The sequence below is a fragment of the Pan paniscus genome, chromosome 12, assembly GCF_029289425.2.
Source record: "Pan paniscus chromosome 12, NHGRI_mPanPan1-v2.0_pri, whole genome shotgun sequence".
NCBI lineage: Eukaryota > Metazoa > Chordata > Mammalia > Primates > Hominidae > Pan > Pan paniscus.
The window spans coordinates 88,891,530-88,912,636 of NC_073261.2; the positions used below are offsets into that span (position 1 = coordinate 88,891,530).

The following is a 21,107-nucleotide window of genomic DNA, read 5'->3' on the forward strand; positions in this document are numbered from 1 at the left end:
AAGATGGACTCTAAAATCATGTTCCTCTCATGGTAACAGTGAATTTTTTCTAAGCAGTAGGATTCAGAGCGATTTTTTTTGTCTTTTGAATTTGTTATAATAAGCACATGTTTCCACAAAAATAATAGATTATTTTGCAGATATGGGGTCTTGCTATGTTGCCTAGGCTGGTCTAGAACCCCTGGCCTTCAAGCAATCCTCCTGCCTCAGCCTTCCAAAGCACTGGGATTACAGAAGTAAGCTACTGCACCCAGCCTAGTTTTTTTTTTAAGCATAAGAATATATCAAGGTAAATATTTAATATTGGGAACTGAAAATATGGATGCTTGCTATTTTTTGTATATTTCTGTGTGTTTACATTAAAATGCATTAATAAACTAGTTTCTAGTTTTTTCTTTATTGTCTTGATTTTTCAGAGGGGGGTGTTCTTATTTGATATTTCCTCTATGGTTTTCTGGGTTTCAATAGAAAAATTGTTGCCCATTTCTCGTTTAGATAGGGATTCATTTAGGAGGGAAAAGAAGCAACATCTGAAAACTGCTGGTTAATAATCGGTCAACTACATCTACTTAGTTTACATTAGCAAAAAGAAAACAATGGGTTCTGGCAAGCTGGTATCTGGAAAAATATCATTTTATTATGAACTAAATTGTAACTGGACACATAAAACAAAGACATTCTTCCAGTGAACAGATACACTACATAAGAAGCATTTCCCAGATACTTGGTTTCAATATAGGTTAATGGGATTCTGCACCACAAATCTAGTCCCTTTCCCTAAAAGGAAAATGTTTATTGGCACCAAAAATTTACTATGTTCTACGTAAGGAGAAGTACCAAGGCAGATGAAATTGAAGCACATGTTTCTAGTTGATATAATGTAAACTTATTTTTAAAAGCATTGCAAAAAGGAAAAAAAAAGGTGGGGGAATACTAGAAATATTCAAGGTGGGTTAAGCATACCCTCAAAATCAAAGAGAAACCCTCAAATTAAGGAGTTAAAAAATTAAATCCTTTGTAGCAGATACATGTAAGTATATGGAATTTTTCCAAAACCAACTCAGAGTAGCATAACTTCAGTTTATCAGTTCAAATTGTGAATTTATACACAGAACATGTGTTAGGAACTTGGTCAGACGGAAAGCTCACATATGTGCTTTATACCATCCCCTCTGACCTTAATATTTGCTTTTCCATCATTTTAGAATATTGCATTTGTTAGGGTTTTATATCTTGTTGGAGCAATTTTAGAAGGCGGAGAGGAGAGGAGTTGGTGGGTTTTGTGGTTAGACCAGTCTATAACATTGTCAAAATCATTGTTCTCTCTCATAGTGTGATTTGGTGCCAAATAGAGCAACCAAGATGTCAACAGTATTTCACAATGTTGAAGCTTCTCTTCATGAATCTCTGGATCCTGACAACTTGTTTACTATATCCTCAGAGAAGCTCAGGAATGCAGCTTAGGGTCCAAGTGGTCATTGGGTTCTTTTCTGGGAGATGGGACACCATGTTCCTCTGTGTAGATAGGGGCTATTAAGTTTTCTTTCACGTACAATCCCAGCTATACCACACAGACAGCGAAGACAGAACAGGAGAAGTTCAGATGCCAAACAGTTACAGGGATTCTGCAGGAAGCAATTAAACTACCACAAAAATGTCCTTGGGCCTCTCCCTTACAGAGCTATGCTGACCCCTGAGGTATTCTCCGCACAGCTTCCTAACAGTATTTCTAGCTGGCCCATCTTCTCATTAGATGACCATTACACTTCTTTGCTTCTCTCTCTCTCACTCCCTCTCTCTTTCTCTCTTTCTTCACTTCCAACTCTGTAACTGAATCTATTCTAATGTTAATGCTTTCAACACCTCATTTTTAAAATGAGAACGGCTTTTGCCTTTAGTTTCTTTCCATTAATTATTTTTTAAAAAAGAAATTAAAAGCCTTATGCAGAGAAAAAATTCATACCCATCTGAACAAATTTCACACTCAAATATTCATCAGAGAAAACCATAAGGAGCCCTTCCTTTAACAAATAACCTGCGTAATGAGATAGTTTGCAGGAGAACCCAGTAATTTTGTTCCTAAATTCATCATATTATACATGCCCAAATACAAAATATCTTTGGAGAAGTATCCTATGTTCTGTGTATATACCCATATGGTTGTTTTAGCATAAATAAGAAGTTACTGTTTCTTTCTAGGTGCATGAGAAATTATCAAGTGTTCCTAAGGCTTAGAAATCAAAGCAGAACCAAGGCCCAAAGCAGGGGTTGGACAGTGAGGGGAGAGAAGAAGTTTTGGTTTAGAGTAAGAAAGCCTGTCACAGGTACTCAGCTCTGCCACTGTAATACGAAAGTAGCCATAACCAAAAAAATGAGCATGACTAATCCTTACTCAATAAATCTATGGCCACTGAAATTTGAATTTCATACAATCTGCATTTGTACATTTGATTGTATCCAACTACCTAAAAATCTAAAAGCCATTCTTAACTCATGGGTGGTACAAAAACAGGAGGTGGTCTAGATTTGGCCTGTAGGTCACAGTTCACTAAACACTTGTATAGAGGAAACTACAGACCAAAAAGTAGGCAAGCCCTCCCCTCCTATCTCATACAGGTATAGTGATTTCTGTCAGCAAGCTTTTTCTCGTATCTTGTGCCTGTAATCCTCATCACAATCTGGGAGATACATATTAGTTTCATATAAGGAATGAGGAAGCTGAGGTTCAGAGAAGAATCAAATAATCTTTAATTCATTTAACAAATATTTGAATCCATTATAGGGGGGCTTGTGTTAAGGCCTCAGGATATGACAATGACTAAAGCACAGTTTCTAGTTTCTTAGAGCCAACTGGGGCAAACCCGAACAGGACAGGAATTATTAATGCAACACAACATACAGGCTAAAGGGAAACATACAGGAAGCATTTAAGTCAGTTTGGGGGAATCAAAGAAAGCATTCTGGAGGGTGACATCCAGTTTGGATGAGAAAGAAACTGACAGGCGAAAAGAAGACAGGGAGGAAAAAGTCTGTTCCAGTTATAAGGAACAGCATGAGCAAAGATGTAGAGGTGAGAGAGAGCATAACACATACAGCAGCTTCACATTATTCAGTGAGTATGCATCCGAGCATACGGTGTGTATGGTGGGGGCAGGGAAAGAGTAAAGAAAATGCCACTCAAGAAAGGTGAGCAAGGACAACCATATGTCATGCTAAAGAGGGAGGCTTTCTCCTAGACATCATGCGGAGCCAACGAACAGGTGGATGCAAAGGAGGGACATGGATCGGATTCACATTTCAGAAAGATCACTCTGGATAGAGAGTGGAGAACGGATTGGAGGGAAGCAAGTCCAACCTTCTCATGTCACAATTTAAAAAGTAACTCCCTTATAAATGACTTGCTCAGGCTCACTTAGCTGGTGAGTCACCAAACCAGTTCTGTGACCCCATATCTAGTTACTAATTATAACGACCTTTCTTATAACCATAAGCATTTACAGGGTACTCTATTACTACCGTTATTGCTATTGTTATGTACACAAGGTTACAAAAACTAAATAATAATAGAACTAGAACTAGACTCTATGTTCTAGGCCTAAACTCACATTCAACACCTTTTTTCACTTTAACAGTAACTTTCAAGCTATGTCCCTTAAAGTCTTGGGTGTCTGTGGAGATGCCTAAAGCAGAAACTGGCAAGACAGAGCGTCAGACTCTCCATCCTCACTTTTCTATCTTTTATATTTCTATGAAGCAAGAGCTCCACTACTTAAAAAAAAAAAATGAAAACCACTGTAAGCCATGATATCCACCATGCAATCACTAAGAATGAAATCAGGTCAGACACTGTGACTCACATGTGTAATCCTAGCATTGTGGGAGACTGAGGCAGGAGGATCGCTCAAGGCCAGGAGTTTTTTACTAGTCTGGGCAATATAGCAAGACCCCCATCTCTACAAAAAAAAAATTTTTTTTAATTAGCCAGGTGTGGTAGCTATAGTCCTAGCTACTCAGGAGGCTGAGGTGGATGCCATCACTTGAGCCCAGGAGGTCAAGGCGGTAATGAGCTATGATTGCACCACTCTACTCCAGCCTAGGTAACACAGCAAGATTCTGTCTCAAAAAAACAAAACAAAACCAAAAGAATGAATCAGTGACAAACAAAGGATAGGACCATATACCCAAGGCCCTCAATATCAGTGGTTCCCCATCTGCTGATTCAATCAACTGTTCATAGAAATATGTGTGGGGAGGAAAGGAAAATAAAAAATAACACAAATCAAAAACAATACACTACAACAACCATTTACATAGCATTTACATGGTATTAGGTATTATTAGTAATCTAGAGATGATTTTAAATATGTGGAAGGATGTACATAGGTTGTATGCAAATATTATGCCATTTTCTACCAGGGACTTGAGCATCCCAGGATTTTGGGATCTTCTGGAGCCTTGGAACAAATTCCCTGAACGACTGTACCTTGATCTTAAAAAACAGGGGTAGAAAATAGCTTATGAGAAGTGAAGCAATGGGTTTGAAATAAATTTAACAAGTCCTGTCTCCTTTTCTATTGACAGGCTTTCTGCCCTGCCCCCCACCCCAGGAAGCTCAGGAAAGCTTAGTGAGACAGCAGGAAATCTAAAACACCGAATCTGTCTTCAGCAAAACTGAATAGTTTTCAATCTTCACAACACCCACTTTCACCACCCTTCACCATGGAAGCTTGGCCACCTTCCTTACTGAAATGAAATAGACCTGACTGCATCAACTACATAATATTTATTCCCTGAGTGTCTACAAGTGCTATTGTCCCAAATGTCGACTGTGGAATATCTCATCCCACTCTGGAATTTGCATCTGGAAAAGTTTAAACTCTGGGAGAGGCCAATTGTTAATCCACAGGTGGAATTTCATGTCCCTTTGTGTCTTTGACTTGTCAGTCTCCAATTTATTGCTCACATGAAGATAATTTCATTCTCTGGACTCAGAGAGGCAGAAAACAAGGAGGGGATATGAATGTGTTGGTCAAAGTAAATAAGCAGATGATTTTTATGATAGGCTAAATTGAACTATCATAGCCTCATGATTTTGAAAAGCTCTTTCCAAAGCTGAATTTACCTGCGGAGTGGTGTTTAGAAACCCCCTTTTGGTTTATAGTTCAATCATGCTCCTATCCGCTTCAACGTAACATTCTGGATCAACTGCCCCTGTGTAACCAATTTTCATACTTAAAGTATAAAACTAGGAAGGACTTTTTCCTCCATTCTGAAAATTAATCTTTCACCTTAGGAAAAGATTTATACTTCTGAGTCATAGAAAAGCCAACACCCTCCAGCACTTAGAAGCAACCTCAGAAAAAGAAAAAGGAATGAAAACAGTGAATCAATTTCCCTTTCCACACAGATCTGAGAGATGAGATAGTTCTCGTGTCTGCCAAGGGGCTTCCGGCTCTGACAAGTTGAGTCAGCATGCTGCAAATCGTTCTAGATGGTTTTTGGACCACATGTGATAGCTAGAAGAAACTAAACTGGGTCAGGCTAACTTTTGCAAGGTGCCTTAGGATTTTAAGAGCTAAAAGGAAACTATAACTCAGTTTTGTGGCTCTTGTGATCAATACGATGTGGGGGTAAATGGTAGCAATGTGACCAGGCATGCTGCCCTCTCTTGCCTTTTCTAAGTGTCGTTACTATTATAATAAGACTCATGGGTGTGGCATCCATGAGGAGGTGCTGCTCAGATCTCCCTTTAAGAGAGAATCTGCTCGACTGTAGTGATCATTTCAGTATGTATATGCATATCAAAATATCATGTTGTACACCTTAAACATAAACAATAAATTTAAAACTATAAACAACTTTTAAAAAGATAATATTTAGTGAGAAGTGTAGTTATCTGCCAGCCTACAGCTGTCACAACTGTGGGATCCATTACAGCATCCATACCAGGGCCACGATTCTCCAGAGCTGCTCCTAGCCAATGATTGAGCATGGGGAGAGGGGACAGAGGTAGGAGTCTGCTAGGGCTGGGCATGCCTGCTCTACTGGGAAACTGCTGCTTCGGATGTCCCTATCAGCCTAGCCAAGACTTTCTCAGAGCTGCCCTGCAGGCTGAAACTCTACCTGGCTGATTCTTCTTCCTTCCTGCTCTCCCTTTACAGATGTGAGACTTGCATCATGGTCTGAGACTTGTCCCACCTGTTCCTGCTCCCTCTCCCTTTATCCTTCACAGGCATCACCCCCTAGTCAACGTTTTGCATTCCTAATTCCATCTTGGTGTCTGCTTCCTGAAGGAACTGAGCAGAGGCAGGTGGAAGGGGGCAGGTCTTTCTTCTCTCACCCCATCTCTAACCTCTCCTCCTCATGTTGCCTTAACTTTCCAGCCAGCCCACGCCTTCCCCCTTAAGCAGCAGCTGTGGCCTTCAGCAGTGTTTACCCTTCGCAGTCATGTGGTCCTTTTGCCATTTACTTTCCCAACAGAAACACCAACCCTAAGCAGATTGGAAACAGCACATGTGTCTTTATAAGCTGAAAGTAAATATGAAAAGCCAAAGAGGTGCTGAGATACTAGGGCCAAGTCTGTTCCACCTGAAGATTTGAGGAGTGTGTGTGTGTGTGTGTGTGTGTGTGTTTGTGTGTGTGTGTGTGTTTATTATCACTTGGGGGAGGAGGTGGCAGATATCCCCAAATTAGAAATAATCTTCTCCTCATGATTTTGAGAAAGAATGAATACAAATGTATCATTCTACCTTTTCAATACCATTGACTATCCCAAAGTTACCAGATCACTTAGCAAATAGTAGAATGAATTCACCTGTTTTCTTCTTTTTCCCTCTCTACTTTCACAAATCAATAAGATAGTCAAAAGTTGGCAGGGAAGAAAGTCAGGGAGAATAAATATGAATGAATTGAATAAGCCACAAACTATTCAATCAATGTTTAATCAAGCAATTGTACAATTTAGAATGACCATTGTCCTGTTTTAATTTTTTCAACTAATCTATCCAAGTGATCATGTCATTTTAATTGCAAAAATGAAAAAGACCTAGGAAATCAAGAAGACAGTGAGTAAAAAGGAACAGCTGGGTGTGACTGAGTTGCCTGCTTGGAGGCAAGCAGAAAGATGTAAAGTTTTTGAAAATTCCTTCCACCATTGGATTCTAAGGTGAGAAAATTAATTTTTAAAATTAAAACACAGACCTAATTCCTCTCTACTGACACCTGCTAAGTGTATGGACTCTGTTCACTTTTGCTTGAAACATAAAAGATGGGTTATCTCAGTCAAATTTTGTCTACCCCATAGGGATTTCATTCTCAGCGTGCCAGAAACATTTAATCCTTTCTCTTTCTCTCTCTCTCTCCCCCCTCACTCTGTCTTCTCTTTTTGCTTCTTTCTTCTCTCTCTCTCTCTCTTTCCTTCTCTTCTAAAATTTTCCCAAAGCCTACAAGGACACCCTATGTGCAGTACTTTGTTGAATTAGAGGTTACACCATCGGCACTAACAAATACTTTAAGATTTCTTACGCCTTCGACCTTATCACTCCCAACCCCTCACCAACAAAGGGGGGAAATTCATATTAAATGATCTGGGCTGAGTATCATGGCAAATGTGTACACCCTGCCTTCCCCGATTCCTTCCATCTGTGTATGGCCTAAACAGCTGACTGGGACAGTCTTTCATCTTTAATCTAATCAACTAACTTTCCCATGGGAAACAGCCAATGAAGCCCAAATCTACGTACCAAACTCTTTTTAGCCCAGGCAGCTCACTACATCTGACATTCCAAAAAAAAAAATCAGTAAAAGTGGCTGCTATGAGTCACAAAAGACAAACAGCATTCCTGAAAGAAATGAACAATTACTAGAAGAAACACATTAGTGCTTGCTTTGGGAACCCTATAGGTCTCTATAGATCTGAATGGTATTTAGGCCTGAATTCTCTGCATCTCTAGGATATCTTGTATTTGCTGTTGAGTTTTCTGTAAATATAACTGTCTCCTCTCCATTTTTTAATTGTAACAAACTAGCATCCAAAATACTTCTAATATTTAGCATATTCCTTAATATTCTCTTTTCAATTATGGCTACCAACTTAATGAGTGGTTAACTATAATTTCCTGTATACCACTGGCTTTCCATTTGGCAGGCCAAGACCTGCATATTACATCACAAGCTAGTACAAACACACACACACACGTGCATGCACACACACCAAAGCAAAAGTACAGTGGCAGAAGAGACTAAGGAAAGGAGATATCAGAACTAAATGTAATGTGGGGCCCAGGATCAGATGTCCTGGAACTGAAAAGAACATTAGTTACAACTAAGGAACTCCCGATAAAGTATGAACTTTAGATAATCATAATGTGTCAATATGGGTTCATTAAAGTGAAAAATGGACCATAGTGATGTAAGATGTTAACAATAGGGTAAACTGGGAGTCGGGTATATAGAAACTCTCTCCACTATCTTTGTAACCTTTTTGTATACCTAAAAATCTTCTCTTTAAAAAGCTTCTTAGGACAACAACAGAAAGGTAGTAGCTGACATCACGGGGACTGCATTTGACAATCAGGCTTTCTTCACAAGCTCCATTTCCCCGCAACTGTAAAATGCTGATGGTGATGAGTCCCTTTTCCAAGCTCGCAGATAGAGTAAAAAGCGTGTGATGATGAAGATCACACACTTGGTGATGTGCACAGAGCAGCTGGCTAATGAAAGCATGGTGATTAAGCTGAGCCCTGCATCTCGATGTTCTCTAACGGCGGTCCAGAGGGAGCCAATAAAGCTCTCCGTGAAATGTACTCAGAAATCTGAAATGTGTCCAAATCACCAGTTGCCAACTAACCTGCCCAAAATCTGACAGGAAATTCAAACCAGAACGTTTTCCTGTTTGAAGAGAGGTGCAGTTTTGCAGCTTCTTTTCTCTTTTTCACCCCGTTAAGAACAACGATGAGTGGGTAATAAAATATTTGAATCAGATGGAAGGAATAAAACTCGGGATAAAATGGCACAAAACCAAACAAATCCCTGGAGCTGAAGAAAATCCTGGCTGTGATAGGAATTCAGGCCTTTCCAATATGTATCTGAACGAAGCAGACCTCAAAGCCAAATGTATGGGTGTGAAACGTTATAAAATGAACGTGTAGGGATGTAAGTGTTCTTGAATGTAAGCTGATTAATTTTCCAAAACTCCTCCAAGCACAGTGTTTCAGGTCAACTGAAGCTTCGGTTGGTGCTGACTCAGGGCTCAAACGAAGAATAATACAGATGTGATGAAAACGCTCCCTTTTCTGTAATAGGTTTGCTCCTCCCTGAGGTCCATGATGCTCTCTCTTTGGATTTTGTGAAAATATCCTGTCTAGCTCCCGGCTTTAGTGGAAGATGGTTCTGATCCTTGAGGGTACTTTCGCCTGAGCCAAGGGAGCATGCTATGTGAATCCGACGCTTCTCAAACCTTTTTTTCAGAAGAGGAATTCTTACATGAAAGAATCTTACCTGGGCCCTCCAATATAGAATCAATTAAAATCAGAGCTGCTCCAGATGGTGACGAAGAGAACAGTCATTTCATTTTATTGAATATATATATATATATATATAGACTCATTTTAAGTTCATAAAGGTTCATCACTTATAGAAACATGCTCAAAAATTGCCCCAATATTTAGTATTCAGTTGACTGGTACAAAGAAATTTTTTTATTATAAATTATACTAATATAATTTTACTTTGTATTTGTATAATTGGTGGACATAATTCCTTGTCCCAGGGAACCCTCAGGGACCAAAGTGTTTTGAAACAGAGTTAAAGATGAGAGGAGGGAAAGCGCTAAGGTGAATACTAGACACGGCAGAAGTTGCCCAGATGCCCATTCATCCCCTTTCTTCCTTCCAGGAACAGAGGAATACCATATATTCCCATTGCCCTTGTGGACAATATTAGAGGGATGCGATTGCATTCTGGCCAATGGTATGTGGGTAGAAATAATACGTCTCTCTTCCAGGCCTGGTCTCTAAAGTGTCTCGTGCAATCCTCCCCACCCCCTCATCCTCTCTCTCCCTTATCTGTATGCTGGAAAAGACGGATTACCAGTTGGCAGAATTACAGTTACAAGGTGGAAGGAGAACAGATCCCCGAGTTTCTATTTAAATGAGAGTGACTCAGGAAATTCATGTTACCAGCATCACGCTATGATGTGAGCAACAAATAAAAATTTCCTGGGTTGAGCCACTGAGATGTGAAGATCTGTTACCACAGCAAGACTCAGTCTGTTCTGATTAACGCAGAAAACATGAACTTCTAAAATGTATTTAATCTCATTTAAAGATTTTAAAATTTTGTTTAGAGGACCAGTATCAGCCTGAGTCACACCAATACCATAGATTCCTTTTTAAATTTATTACTAGAAAAAAGGCTGTCCTTCCTGAAGAACTGGCATGCTTTATACAAGTAGATAAGAATTTTGTCACCTCTTATGCCACCATTTTTGCCCTGGATACCAGAAATCCCGGGACAAAAATAAATGTTTAATTACAATAATTGGTTTTGCCCTCTTGGCTAACATATGTGTTACTGATTCATTTGCATGGGTTTGATTTCTTCAGTCTTTGTTAACGGTTTGTTTTTTACTGTTTGAACCACTTGATCCATTTTGAAAAGGTGTAGGGTAAATGAGTAAGTCTTTCAAGAGAAATGACACTAGCAAACCAAATGAAACAAATGTCAGGAATTTTCTTCAAGGTAACATTTCACTTGCACGATGTTAAAGGTTTTCCATCGATGTGACTATTTAAGTGGATGTCACAGCACAATTAAATGGACATGGTCGTGGAGGAATTCAGGCTTGATCTCTGATTGTGCTTCAGCTGATGGCAGGACACTTGACCAGTATTACAACCACTTTCTTACATGGTCCAAATGTTTGAAGAGCATGAGCAATGAACAAATTTCTATTTTATAAAAATTAGAATCAGATATTTAAAAATAGACTTTAGTTTAAATATTTTTTCTATAAAATCCTAAAGAATCCTCTATAATCATAAATGTGATGCTGAGACCAACAAGATTTCTCTTTGCAGCCATCACTGTTATCATTTAATATTTTGTAAGTTTCCACTGGAATATTAGTAAGTATTCTTCCTTTCTGGTGACCAAATGAATAAAAGCTGTTTTATAGCAGGCATTTCTTCCACTTGCTGAAGAGTGACTTCCACTAAAACCTCAACATCACAGGCATAAGAAAGGCAAAGGACAATGTGTGAAAACTTGGTTCACCTGCCTAGTGTGAACTAACTTCACATTATGAAAACAGTCACAAACGTACAAACCAGATGGGAACACATTCCCTTCCTCCCTCCTGTCATGCCAAGGCTGAGTTTTATTTTCAAATATCAACCAGGCAGATGAAGAGGGAAAGTAAACAAAGGCATTTTAACACCTCCAAATCACAGTTTTCTTTTCTGTAAAATTGAGGTAATAAAATACAACACCAGTTGCACACATGAAATTAGTTAAGAATCATAGACTTTTGGATGGACTTGGAATGGCTTTTAGCAACTATGTGGCTAGTCCATTTTCACACTGCTGATAAAGACCTACCGGAGACTGGGAAATTCACACACAAAAAAGAGGTTTATTGGACTTACAGCTCCACATGGCTGGGGAGGCCTCACAATCATGGTGGAAGGCAAGGAGGAGCAAGTCACATCTTATGTGGATGGCAGCAGACAAAGAGAGAGAGAGCTTGTGCAGGGAAACTCCCATTTTTTTTAAACCATCAGATCTTGTGAAACTTATTCACTATCATGAGGACAGCACAGGAAAGACCCGCGCCCATGATTCAGTTCTCTCCCACTGGGTTCCTCCCACAATACGTGGGAATTATGGGAGCTACAAGATAAGATTTGGGTGGGGACACAGAGCCAAACCATATTACATGGGGTTGCTAGGGAGGACAGGGATCCCATACTCCTTCTCCAATGATAACAGCTCCATATTTTTCTGTTCAATATATGGGATTATGCTTTCAATTTCACCTTAAAGGAAGGTTCTGACACCAAAACCTTTTAAAACTCCTTGAATGAATATAGCGGTCACAAAGACTTAGGTTCAAAATCCAGGCCTGCCACTTACAAGACTTGGACAAGTTAGTTAACGTGGTCTACTCTCGAGTTCCTCCTTATAAGATGGGGTTGACTATAAACACAGGTCCCCATACATCAGAAGGCTGGTGTGAGGAAGAGATGATCAAATAAGATGACAGATATGTCAGCACTATGTAAACATAAAAGTTTCGTAGAACAAAGTGCTATCTTAGCATTATTTATTGTATAATACTGGCAGTTTGAGTATGGCATTGGCACTGGAAATAGATGAAAAAATTAGATAGGTGAAGACAGGCATAGGAAATTCCAGAGACATGTCAGTCAGCATGTGTTCTGTCTGCATGGGGCCCCATGGAGATGAGCAATGCAGAGGCCCAGCTAAGTCCAGGCACAATGCTGCATCACGTCTGACCCAGCTCCCTGGCACAGGGGCTTAGCTGTGGGGAAGTGGGCACATGGGTTGCATGGGCTGAATGTTTATGTCCCTCTAAAATTCATGAGTTGAAATATAATTCCCACTGTGTTGGCATTAAAAGGTAGGCCTTTGGGAGGTGACCAGGTCATGAGGGTGGAGTCGTAATGAATGGGATTAGCACCCTTATAAAGAGGACTGAGGAAGCTTTTCCCCTTTTGCCATGTGAAGACCCAGCAAGACGACTCCATCTATGAGGAATGGACCCTCACCAAACACTGAACCTGCCAGCACCTTAATCTTGGACATCCCAGCCTCCAGAAATGTGATAAATAAATTTCTGTTGTTTATAAATTACCCAGTCTGTGATATTTTGTTGTAGCAGCCCAAACAGACTAAGACGTGGGTGAATTTAAATAGCTACACCATTGTGAGCATATGAGGCAATTTTGACATGGGATAACTATTTTCTAGTGGTGGTAATGGGGTCCTCCAGCCCAAGAGGGTGCATCTAAGTTCTTATGCTGGCAAGGAGTTAGGAGCAAGAAGAGTAACTCGGGTGGGAACACTGTGCCGTGGCAGCAGCTGCCTGGTTTCTACCGCAATAACAGGCCTCCAGCCATGGTGGCAGCAACAGTCACATGGTGGATACTTCTGAAATATGTGGTCCCCCAGACTGAGTCCTCTAGCCTCAAAGAGAAGTTTCTGGGTTCCCACTCCAATAAAAGCATGAGATTGGAGCAACCACCTTGTGGCTGGATTAAGTATTTAGGGTTCTTTTATAGGAGGAAACACTCTGGTAATGAACAATGTTTGTGCAATAGTGGAATAGGACTCAGGGTCCTTTTAATTTAAATATTTAAAGAGATGTGACCTTATTATCTTCAAGATGGTGAAGTACACAGCAAGTGCAAATATAAAGATATCTTCCTATTCCAAAAGGAGATATTTATAAAGATTTTTAACCTAATCCTTCACGCTAACCAGCAAATAAAATTCACTTAAGATGAATTAGGTCCACCTAACACTTACTTATTAATAATGTTAGTATTACTATGTAATAGTAATAATATTAGGTATTATGCTATTTGCTAGGTATATAAAGATGAATAATACATGTTTCCTATTCATGAGAAGCTGATGGTCTCTGGCCACCATCTGACTATTGGGAATGTTTACCACTGGTATCACCTGGCCAAAATACTTTGCCCAAGGCCTATCACCAACTCATGAGACAAGCCTCTGAATGGCATTGTTTTTAACAGACTCAACAAGTGTTGTCATAATTGCAACATGACGCCAACAATGGTAAAAAATGGTACCAACATCACGTCCTTGCTTGTTAATTAGGTACTTTGGTAAAACCAAAGGTTCTAGTAGACTTGCCTCACTTTCTCTTTCAACTAAAACAGCTTTGATATTGGATGAGGGGGAAGCCACGGACATAAGATAGAGAGATTCTAGATCAAGGAGAGACATTTTAATTCTAAAGTTGAGCATCCTGGTCACTGGCTGGTATAGGTAGGATAGGGGACAGCTTTCTTTCTTACTTCCTTTCCTTTAGGTCAGGTATTTACAACCTGGAGTACTGAGAACACTGAACTTCCTAGGGTCATATACAATATTGTATGGGGATGGGATATTTTATTGAGTCATTAATGTCTGCCTTATTTAGTTTTTGTCTGTAGAGGAATAAAAGGGCACTTTTCCCTTCCTCCTTCTAGAGAGATAGCCGTTCTTCACTTTTCAGTGCTCCTTGGACTCAGTCTGCCCTGGAGACTACCTCTATCCATTTCTCTGCTGGAGGCAGAGGGCAGACATGGATTTGCCCTAGAAGAGGGAAGACAAAGGGAATATGGCTGGTATGTAGGGGTGAGGTAGCTTCATGAAGCTACTACAGGGTGGTTCCTGAAAACAGATCTGGGGTAGAGACTGAGGCGAGAGGTGCTGTCCATGTAAGATCTGGTGGTGGGGCTCACACAGAGTACAGCAGAGGTATTAAGTCCTCATCTAAGTTGATTGTGTGCTTCCTGCTATGCACCTGGAGAGTCTGAACGCTAGTGCTGCAGTCTGAGGGCCTGAGCACAGATCCCTGAGCAGAACCACACATCATCAGCAGTACCCCTGAGTGAAGAACAAAATCCCGAGAGCATGGAATGAAATCCCGCTGCCCTTCCCAGCATTTCTGGACCAGGTTTCCTGTATGATCCCAAGTGAAGAGTGAGGAAGAATAAGAAAGGCCCTCCTTGGATTTCTCAACCACATGGTGGGTGGAAGGCTGAGTCAGATACGACTGGCAAAAATCAAGGATGAGGCTTGTCTTATATTTCCAAGACTGTAGAACAAATGCAAACCAATTACAGGCATGTGCACTTTTTTGTTGCTGTTTTTTGAGACAGGGTCTCACTGTGTTGCCCAGGCTGGAGTGGAGTGGCACAATCATAACTCACTGCAGCCTTAAACTCCTGGGCTCAAGTGATCCTCCCGCCTCAGCCTCCCAAAGTGCTGGAATTACAGGCATGAGCCACTGTGACTAGCAGTACTTATTTTTAAAAAAGAGGAAAACTGCTGAGACCTTTTATCAGATACTTAAAGGTATCTATGACCTAAAAAGGGTTAAAAGCCTCCACTTCAGGAGATAGAGGGTGATTTTAGGTTGGGCTACCTGAGATGTGGATTCGGGGTTTGTGAGCGAGTGATTTAAGACTGCTTCTCAGGACTGCCATTCGACCCAGCAATCTCATTACTGAGTATATACCCAGAAGAATATAAAGCATTCCACCATAAAGACACATGCACAGAAATGTTCATTGCAGCACTCTTCACACTAGCAAAGACATGGAAGCAACCTAAATGCCAATCAATGACAGACTGGATAAAGAAAATGCAGTACATATACACCATGGAATATTATGCAGCCATAAAAAAGAACAAGATCATGTCTTCTGTGGGAATATGGATGGAGCTGGAGCCTGTCATCCTTAGCAAACTAACACAGGAACAGAAAACCAAATACTGCATGTTCTCACTTACAAGCAGGAGCTAAATGATAAGAACTTATGAACACAAAGAAGGAAACAACAGAAACTGGAGTCTACCGGAGAGGGGAGGGTGGGAGGAGGGAGAGGAGCAGAAAAGATAACTATTGGGTACTGAGCTTAATATCTGAGTGATGAAATAGTATGTACAACAAACCCCTTTGACACCCATTTATCTATGTAACAAACTTTCACATGTACCCCCAAACCTAAAATAAAAATTTAAGTCAGGGAGGACAGCAGGAAGGGGAGGAAGCCAAACAAGGGTGTCGTTGCAGGCAAGTCCTACAGAGGGTAGTCTTGGCCTGATCCTGCAGGGGACCTCTGGAGTGTAAGTTATGCCTCCAATTTGTACCAGAGGCAAGAAAAGCAAGAGCACTGGGCTTTCATACCTACCTCACTTGTAGGCCATTCATCAAGGCCACAAGCGGGGTGGAGAGAATAAATGCCCAGGTGCTGTGGCTGGAGGGGCTCTCTGCACAGGCCCTGGCAACCTGAAAGCAGTTCTCGAAAGAGCTTCAGAAGCCGTGAGTTAGAAGCAAATGCACAGCAAAGGGGTATATGAGTGTACACGAAAATGGTAAAGAAAAAAAGATCACCCGGGCACAGTGGCTTATGCCTGTAATCCCAACACTTTGGGAGGCCGAGACAGGTGGATCACGAGGTCAGGAGTTCGAGACCAGCCTGACCAACATGGTGAAACTCCATCTCTACTAAAAATACAAAACTCATCTAGGAGTGGTGGCGCATGCCTGTAATCCCAGCTACTCAGGAGGCTGAGGCAGGAGAATCACTCAAACCCAGGAGGCAGAGGTTGCAGTGAGCTGAGATGGCGCCACTGCACACCAGCCTAGGTGACAGAGGGAGACTCCACCTCAAAAAGAAAAAAGATCCTGGGAGGTCTGACTGGGAGCACCAACGTCATCCACTGCTCCTCTGAAAAGAGTTGTTCTTAAAAATGCAATTTCCACTGGGAGGCCGAGCTGGGTGGATCACGAGGTCAGGAGATCAAGACCATCCTGGCCAACATGGTGAAACCCTGTCTCTACTAAAAATACAAAAATTAGCTGGGCGTGGTGGCACATACCTGTAATCCCAGCTACTTGGAAGGCTGAGGCAGGAGAATCGCTTGAACCCGGGAGGCGGAGGTTGCAGTGAGCCGAGATTACGCCACTGCACTCCAGCCTAGTAACAGAGCAAGACTCCGTCTCAAAAAAAAAAAAAAAAAAAAAAAAAGCAACTGCAATTGCAACTGGAAAGCCAAGGACTTGGCACCCCAAGCATAGCCATGAGGACACTAAGGAAAGAGAAAATCTAGCGGAGAGCAGGGCCTAGAAGAGGGAGACAAAGTGTGTTAGGAAGAGAACACAAATCCAGCACAAATACATCTGTTAGTCCAGTGGATCTGCTCCCAGTCCATCAGGAAAATGTCTCCTCACCAGACATCAGTTGTCCCTGTTTTGGGACGGAGTCTTGCTCTGTCACTAGGCTGGAGTGCAATGGCATGATCTCGGCTCACTGCAACCTCTGTCTCCCGGGTTCAAGCAATTCCCCTGCCTCAGCATCCAGAGTAGCTGGGACCACAGGCACTTGCCACCACATCCAGCTAATTTTTGTATTTTTTGTAGAGTCGGTGTTTCACCATTTGTCCAGACTAGTCTCAAACTCCCAGGCTCAAATGACCCACTTGCACGTCACCTTCCCAAAGTGTTTGGGTTGTAGGTGCGAGCCAATGCGCCCAGCCCTATTTATTCTTTATTCACATTCCTCCTGTGTAGCATTTTCCCCACTTGCTTTATCCCCTCACTCAGAGCTTTCCCATCACTCAGAGCTTCTCAGTGTCTATTTATTTCTTCATTCGAGTCCCAGCCTCTGGTTATTTTTTACTGGGCCTTGCCTCCCCTGTCTCCTCCTGCTCATAGCCCCTTCTCCAGCATCTCTCTCTTCCCGGGTCACCTCATCAGTATCTTTTTCTTCTATAACGTAGAGAAACATATTCCTTTTTGTTTCATTCCTAGCCCAGTCAAGCTATGGTCAGTAGGTCTCATTTTCATAACCAAACATGCCCATATAAGGTGTGTTCTGAAGCAAAGGCAGTTCTCTTCCTGAGTCTGCAGTTGGGACTTCATGTGACTTCTCCCCTCCCCATTACATACAGCATATATAAATATATATGTAATATGTACGCACACATACTCATGCATACGGAAACTGAGGCCCAGAGAGATGGCAACTTGCCTGAGGCTGCTTAACTGGCTAGTGACAGAACCATGACAAGAACTTAAATTCTTAACTCCTTTTTAAGTGTTCATTGCCTCTGAACACACTGCCTTCTGAGCGTTCAAGCATTTTATATCAATGGTAATAAACAAAAAATAGTTTAGTGGGAAAGGCAATTTAAGCTAAGTGCCAAATGCATTCCATAGATATATAATTTATTTTCTGAATCTATGGGGCTAAGGCACATAGTATAAATATGAGGAAACAGAAATTAGCATAAATCTTGAAATAAAGTTGCCTTTCCATTACATATGGTAACAGATGATTCTACAGGGCTAAAAGAGACTGTTTAGGGGGACTACTCATTTGAAAACCTTGTAGTATCAGTAAAAATACTTTCTGTGCTCAATATTTTCTTACTGATTTCATCACAAACATAAAATAATGAATCATAAAGCTGGAAGGAATTTCAGTTAGATCATCTGATTCACTTCTCCACCTTCAAACAGAAAGGGGTATCCTTATCTCCATTTCCAGAGGAATTAGGTAGTTGCCAGAAGTACTAGTATTGGCTTAAGGGCACCTTAGAGTCCTGTTTCTCTACTGCTTCATTTTCCAGAAGCCACATCTAACGTGGTCTTTTGCAAATTGCAAACCGCTTTTCACACATTTTACTTGTGATAATCCTCATAGCAACCTTATACGACAGGTCAATTATTACCTCATTTTTACAGGTGGGGAAATTAAAGCTTGGAGAGATTAAGTCACTTGCCTAAAAGCACCTCACTAGTATGTGACGGTTAAGACTCAAATCCAAATCTTCCATCTCCAAATCCCATGCTCTCTCTTTACAATTCTATTCAGACTGTACTAGAGGAGGTGGTTTGTGTTGGCACACTGGTTTGGACGTTATAGACAATGAGAAAACATGGCTGAACCGTCAGTCACTGCAAGAGGGATCTTATTTTTATCTAATAGGAGGTCTTGGCTGGACAGGAACTGAGTCTTAAATACTTCCAGTGACTGGGTGGTAACTCCATGTCAGACGCTGTTCCAGGTGTCCAGGATAGATCAGTGACCAACACAGAAAGGTCTCTGGCCCCTGGAATTTACATTCTAGTGGATGAGACAGACGTGAAACAAATAATGAAATATAAAATATGTGAAGTGATGTTAAGTGCTATGGAAAAACTAAAACAGAATAAAGAGACGTGTGTGTGTGTGTGTGTGTGTGACAGAGTGTGTAAGGAGAATAGGAATTACATTTTATATATATGTAAGGTGTTTAGGAAATTTCATCAGATAAGGTCACGTTTGAGAAGATCCCTAAAATAGGTGAAGGAGAAAATACATGGAGATCTGGGAAAACATATTCTGGACAGAGAAAAATCACAAATGCAAAGACACTAGAGTATGAGTTTAGTGAATCTGAGGAACAGGAAGAAGGCCAGTGTGTCTGGGAAGGTTTAGCCACCATGTACTTGCCTTCATTGAGCAAAAACATCCATAAGAGAAAAAACAAGTGCACGTCTTTGAAACATAAAAAATAACACAGGGTAAAATTGAGTGTTATAAAGAGGCATAAATCAAGTACTATGGGATTTCAGAGGAAGTAAAGGAGGCTTGGAATCACAGAGAACCAGCACTTAATTCTCTATTCCAAGGTTTTCCTTTTTGTCTGAACTGTAAAATATACCATTTTCAAACTTATCTTATGTGGATTGCCAATATGAAAACAAATGAAATCAGAATACTCTAGTGAAGTGAAGGGGTGGAGGAGGTTTAGCCTTCCCAAGTTGGCCTTACTCTTTCTCATCACCAGCCACAGAAGAACCTTCATGGAACCCTGGGGCCTAGGAAACAAAGTTTGCCAGCAACAGATCTAGTCAAACTAGCTCATTTTACAAAAGAGGAAACTGAAGCCGATAGTGGGAATCTTCTTCTGGCCTCTACTGGAGTGAAGGCTCCCTGGTCTTCTGGGCTGGCCTCTGCCGCTAATGACCATAGAAACTGCTTCAGCTTCCAGTCTGAAGTTCCCACCTCCTTGTGTTGAACCTTGGCCTGACTGACTTGGAACTCCATTCTCTCTGCCTGTGGACCAATGCATTCACCTATGGGACCCATGCATTCATCATTTCTAGGGGCAGTCTGAGACCGTTGAAACAAGGAAGTCATTGCTCAGATTTGCATTGCAAATTAGATTTTGAGTCCAAAGTAAGACAATAGTCCTGAAAATTAGATTTATTGGGAGAATGTACCTCTTGAACACACAGAGATAATGACAATGAAACTGCTCTACGCTTACACCGTGAAAATGACAAGCACGTCCTTGACATCATCCTTCGCATATGATGCACTTCTTTGCTTAAAATAACCTCCTTTTTAATAAATTCTACTCATCTTTCGAAGAAGCTAAATTCTCTTTCCCTGTGATGCGTTCTCAGACTTTCCCAAGCAGAATCAATCAACCCTCCATCTGTGTTCCTGTAGCACTTTTTTTCATACATTTATTATAGCCCTCATCTTATTGCGTTAGATAAATGTGTTTACATATTTTTCTTCCACTGACTCTGAGCTTCTGTTGTGAATAAGAAATATGTCTCACTCATATTGATGCCTCAGCTGCTGCTAACAGTGTTCTGGCGTTTGATACATTTGCTGATTGACATTGTAATTCAGTACTGGCTGAGGTTATGAGAAATGAGTGTCCTTCTCAGCCATAGACTTTTTTAGAAGTTGCCAACCAGTGACAAACCATTATTAATTATTTGCTTGGCAACTTGATAAGTTATTGAAAAGTAAAATGACTGTGTGAATATCCTGTTATTGATCATTGAAAGTTTCTGATGGACAGTCCCAGCACTCACCCTTGGTCTGTTTCAGTCACAAGCCTTCTTACACATTTTTCTGTTTGCTCATCCATGCTGGATCTGTTCTGAGGCAGACACGTTGCTATGACCAACGCAGCCAGCAATGACACACTCTCCCTCATGCCTGGCCACAGCCCCTGGTAACTGTCAGCCTTGCAGATATGACTGACAAGAGTAGAAAGTAAAATCTGTGGGAAAAAATATGAAATCAGATTCCAGTTCTCACTCCCTCATTACGTAAAAATGATACCATGTTTAGTGAGTGTTGTGTGGTGAATCTCACATGATCCTGAGACAGAAGGGGCTTTACCAGGAGAGAAGTGATTTTTCTGACAGATACATGAGCCTCGGTAATGGTGCCATTCAGCACTGAAAGGCAAACTTAAGTTCCCTTTGCCAAATTCACACTGCACATCCAAGCTACAGGGAAGGGTCAGTCCTTTTCAACAACTGCAACGTAACT

The 21,107-nt window shown here is 41.0% G+C and overlaps 1 long non-coding RNA gene across 1 annotated transcript in view; it reads right to left on the bottom strand.

Annotated features, from left to right (window-relative positions):
- LOC134728672 (uncharacterized) overlaps positions 1-21,107 on the bottom strand; it is a 44,328-nt gene that overhangs the window by 14,982 nt on the left and 8,239 nt on the right. Inside the window, exon 2 of the long non-coding RNA XR_010109326.1 lies at positions 20,642-20,832. This is a non-coding gene — a long non-coding RNA (uncharacterized LOC134728672). The remainder of the gene's footprint in view (positions 1-20,641; positions 20,833-21,107) is intronic.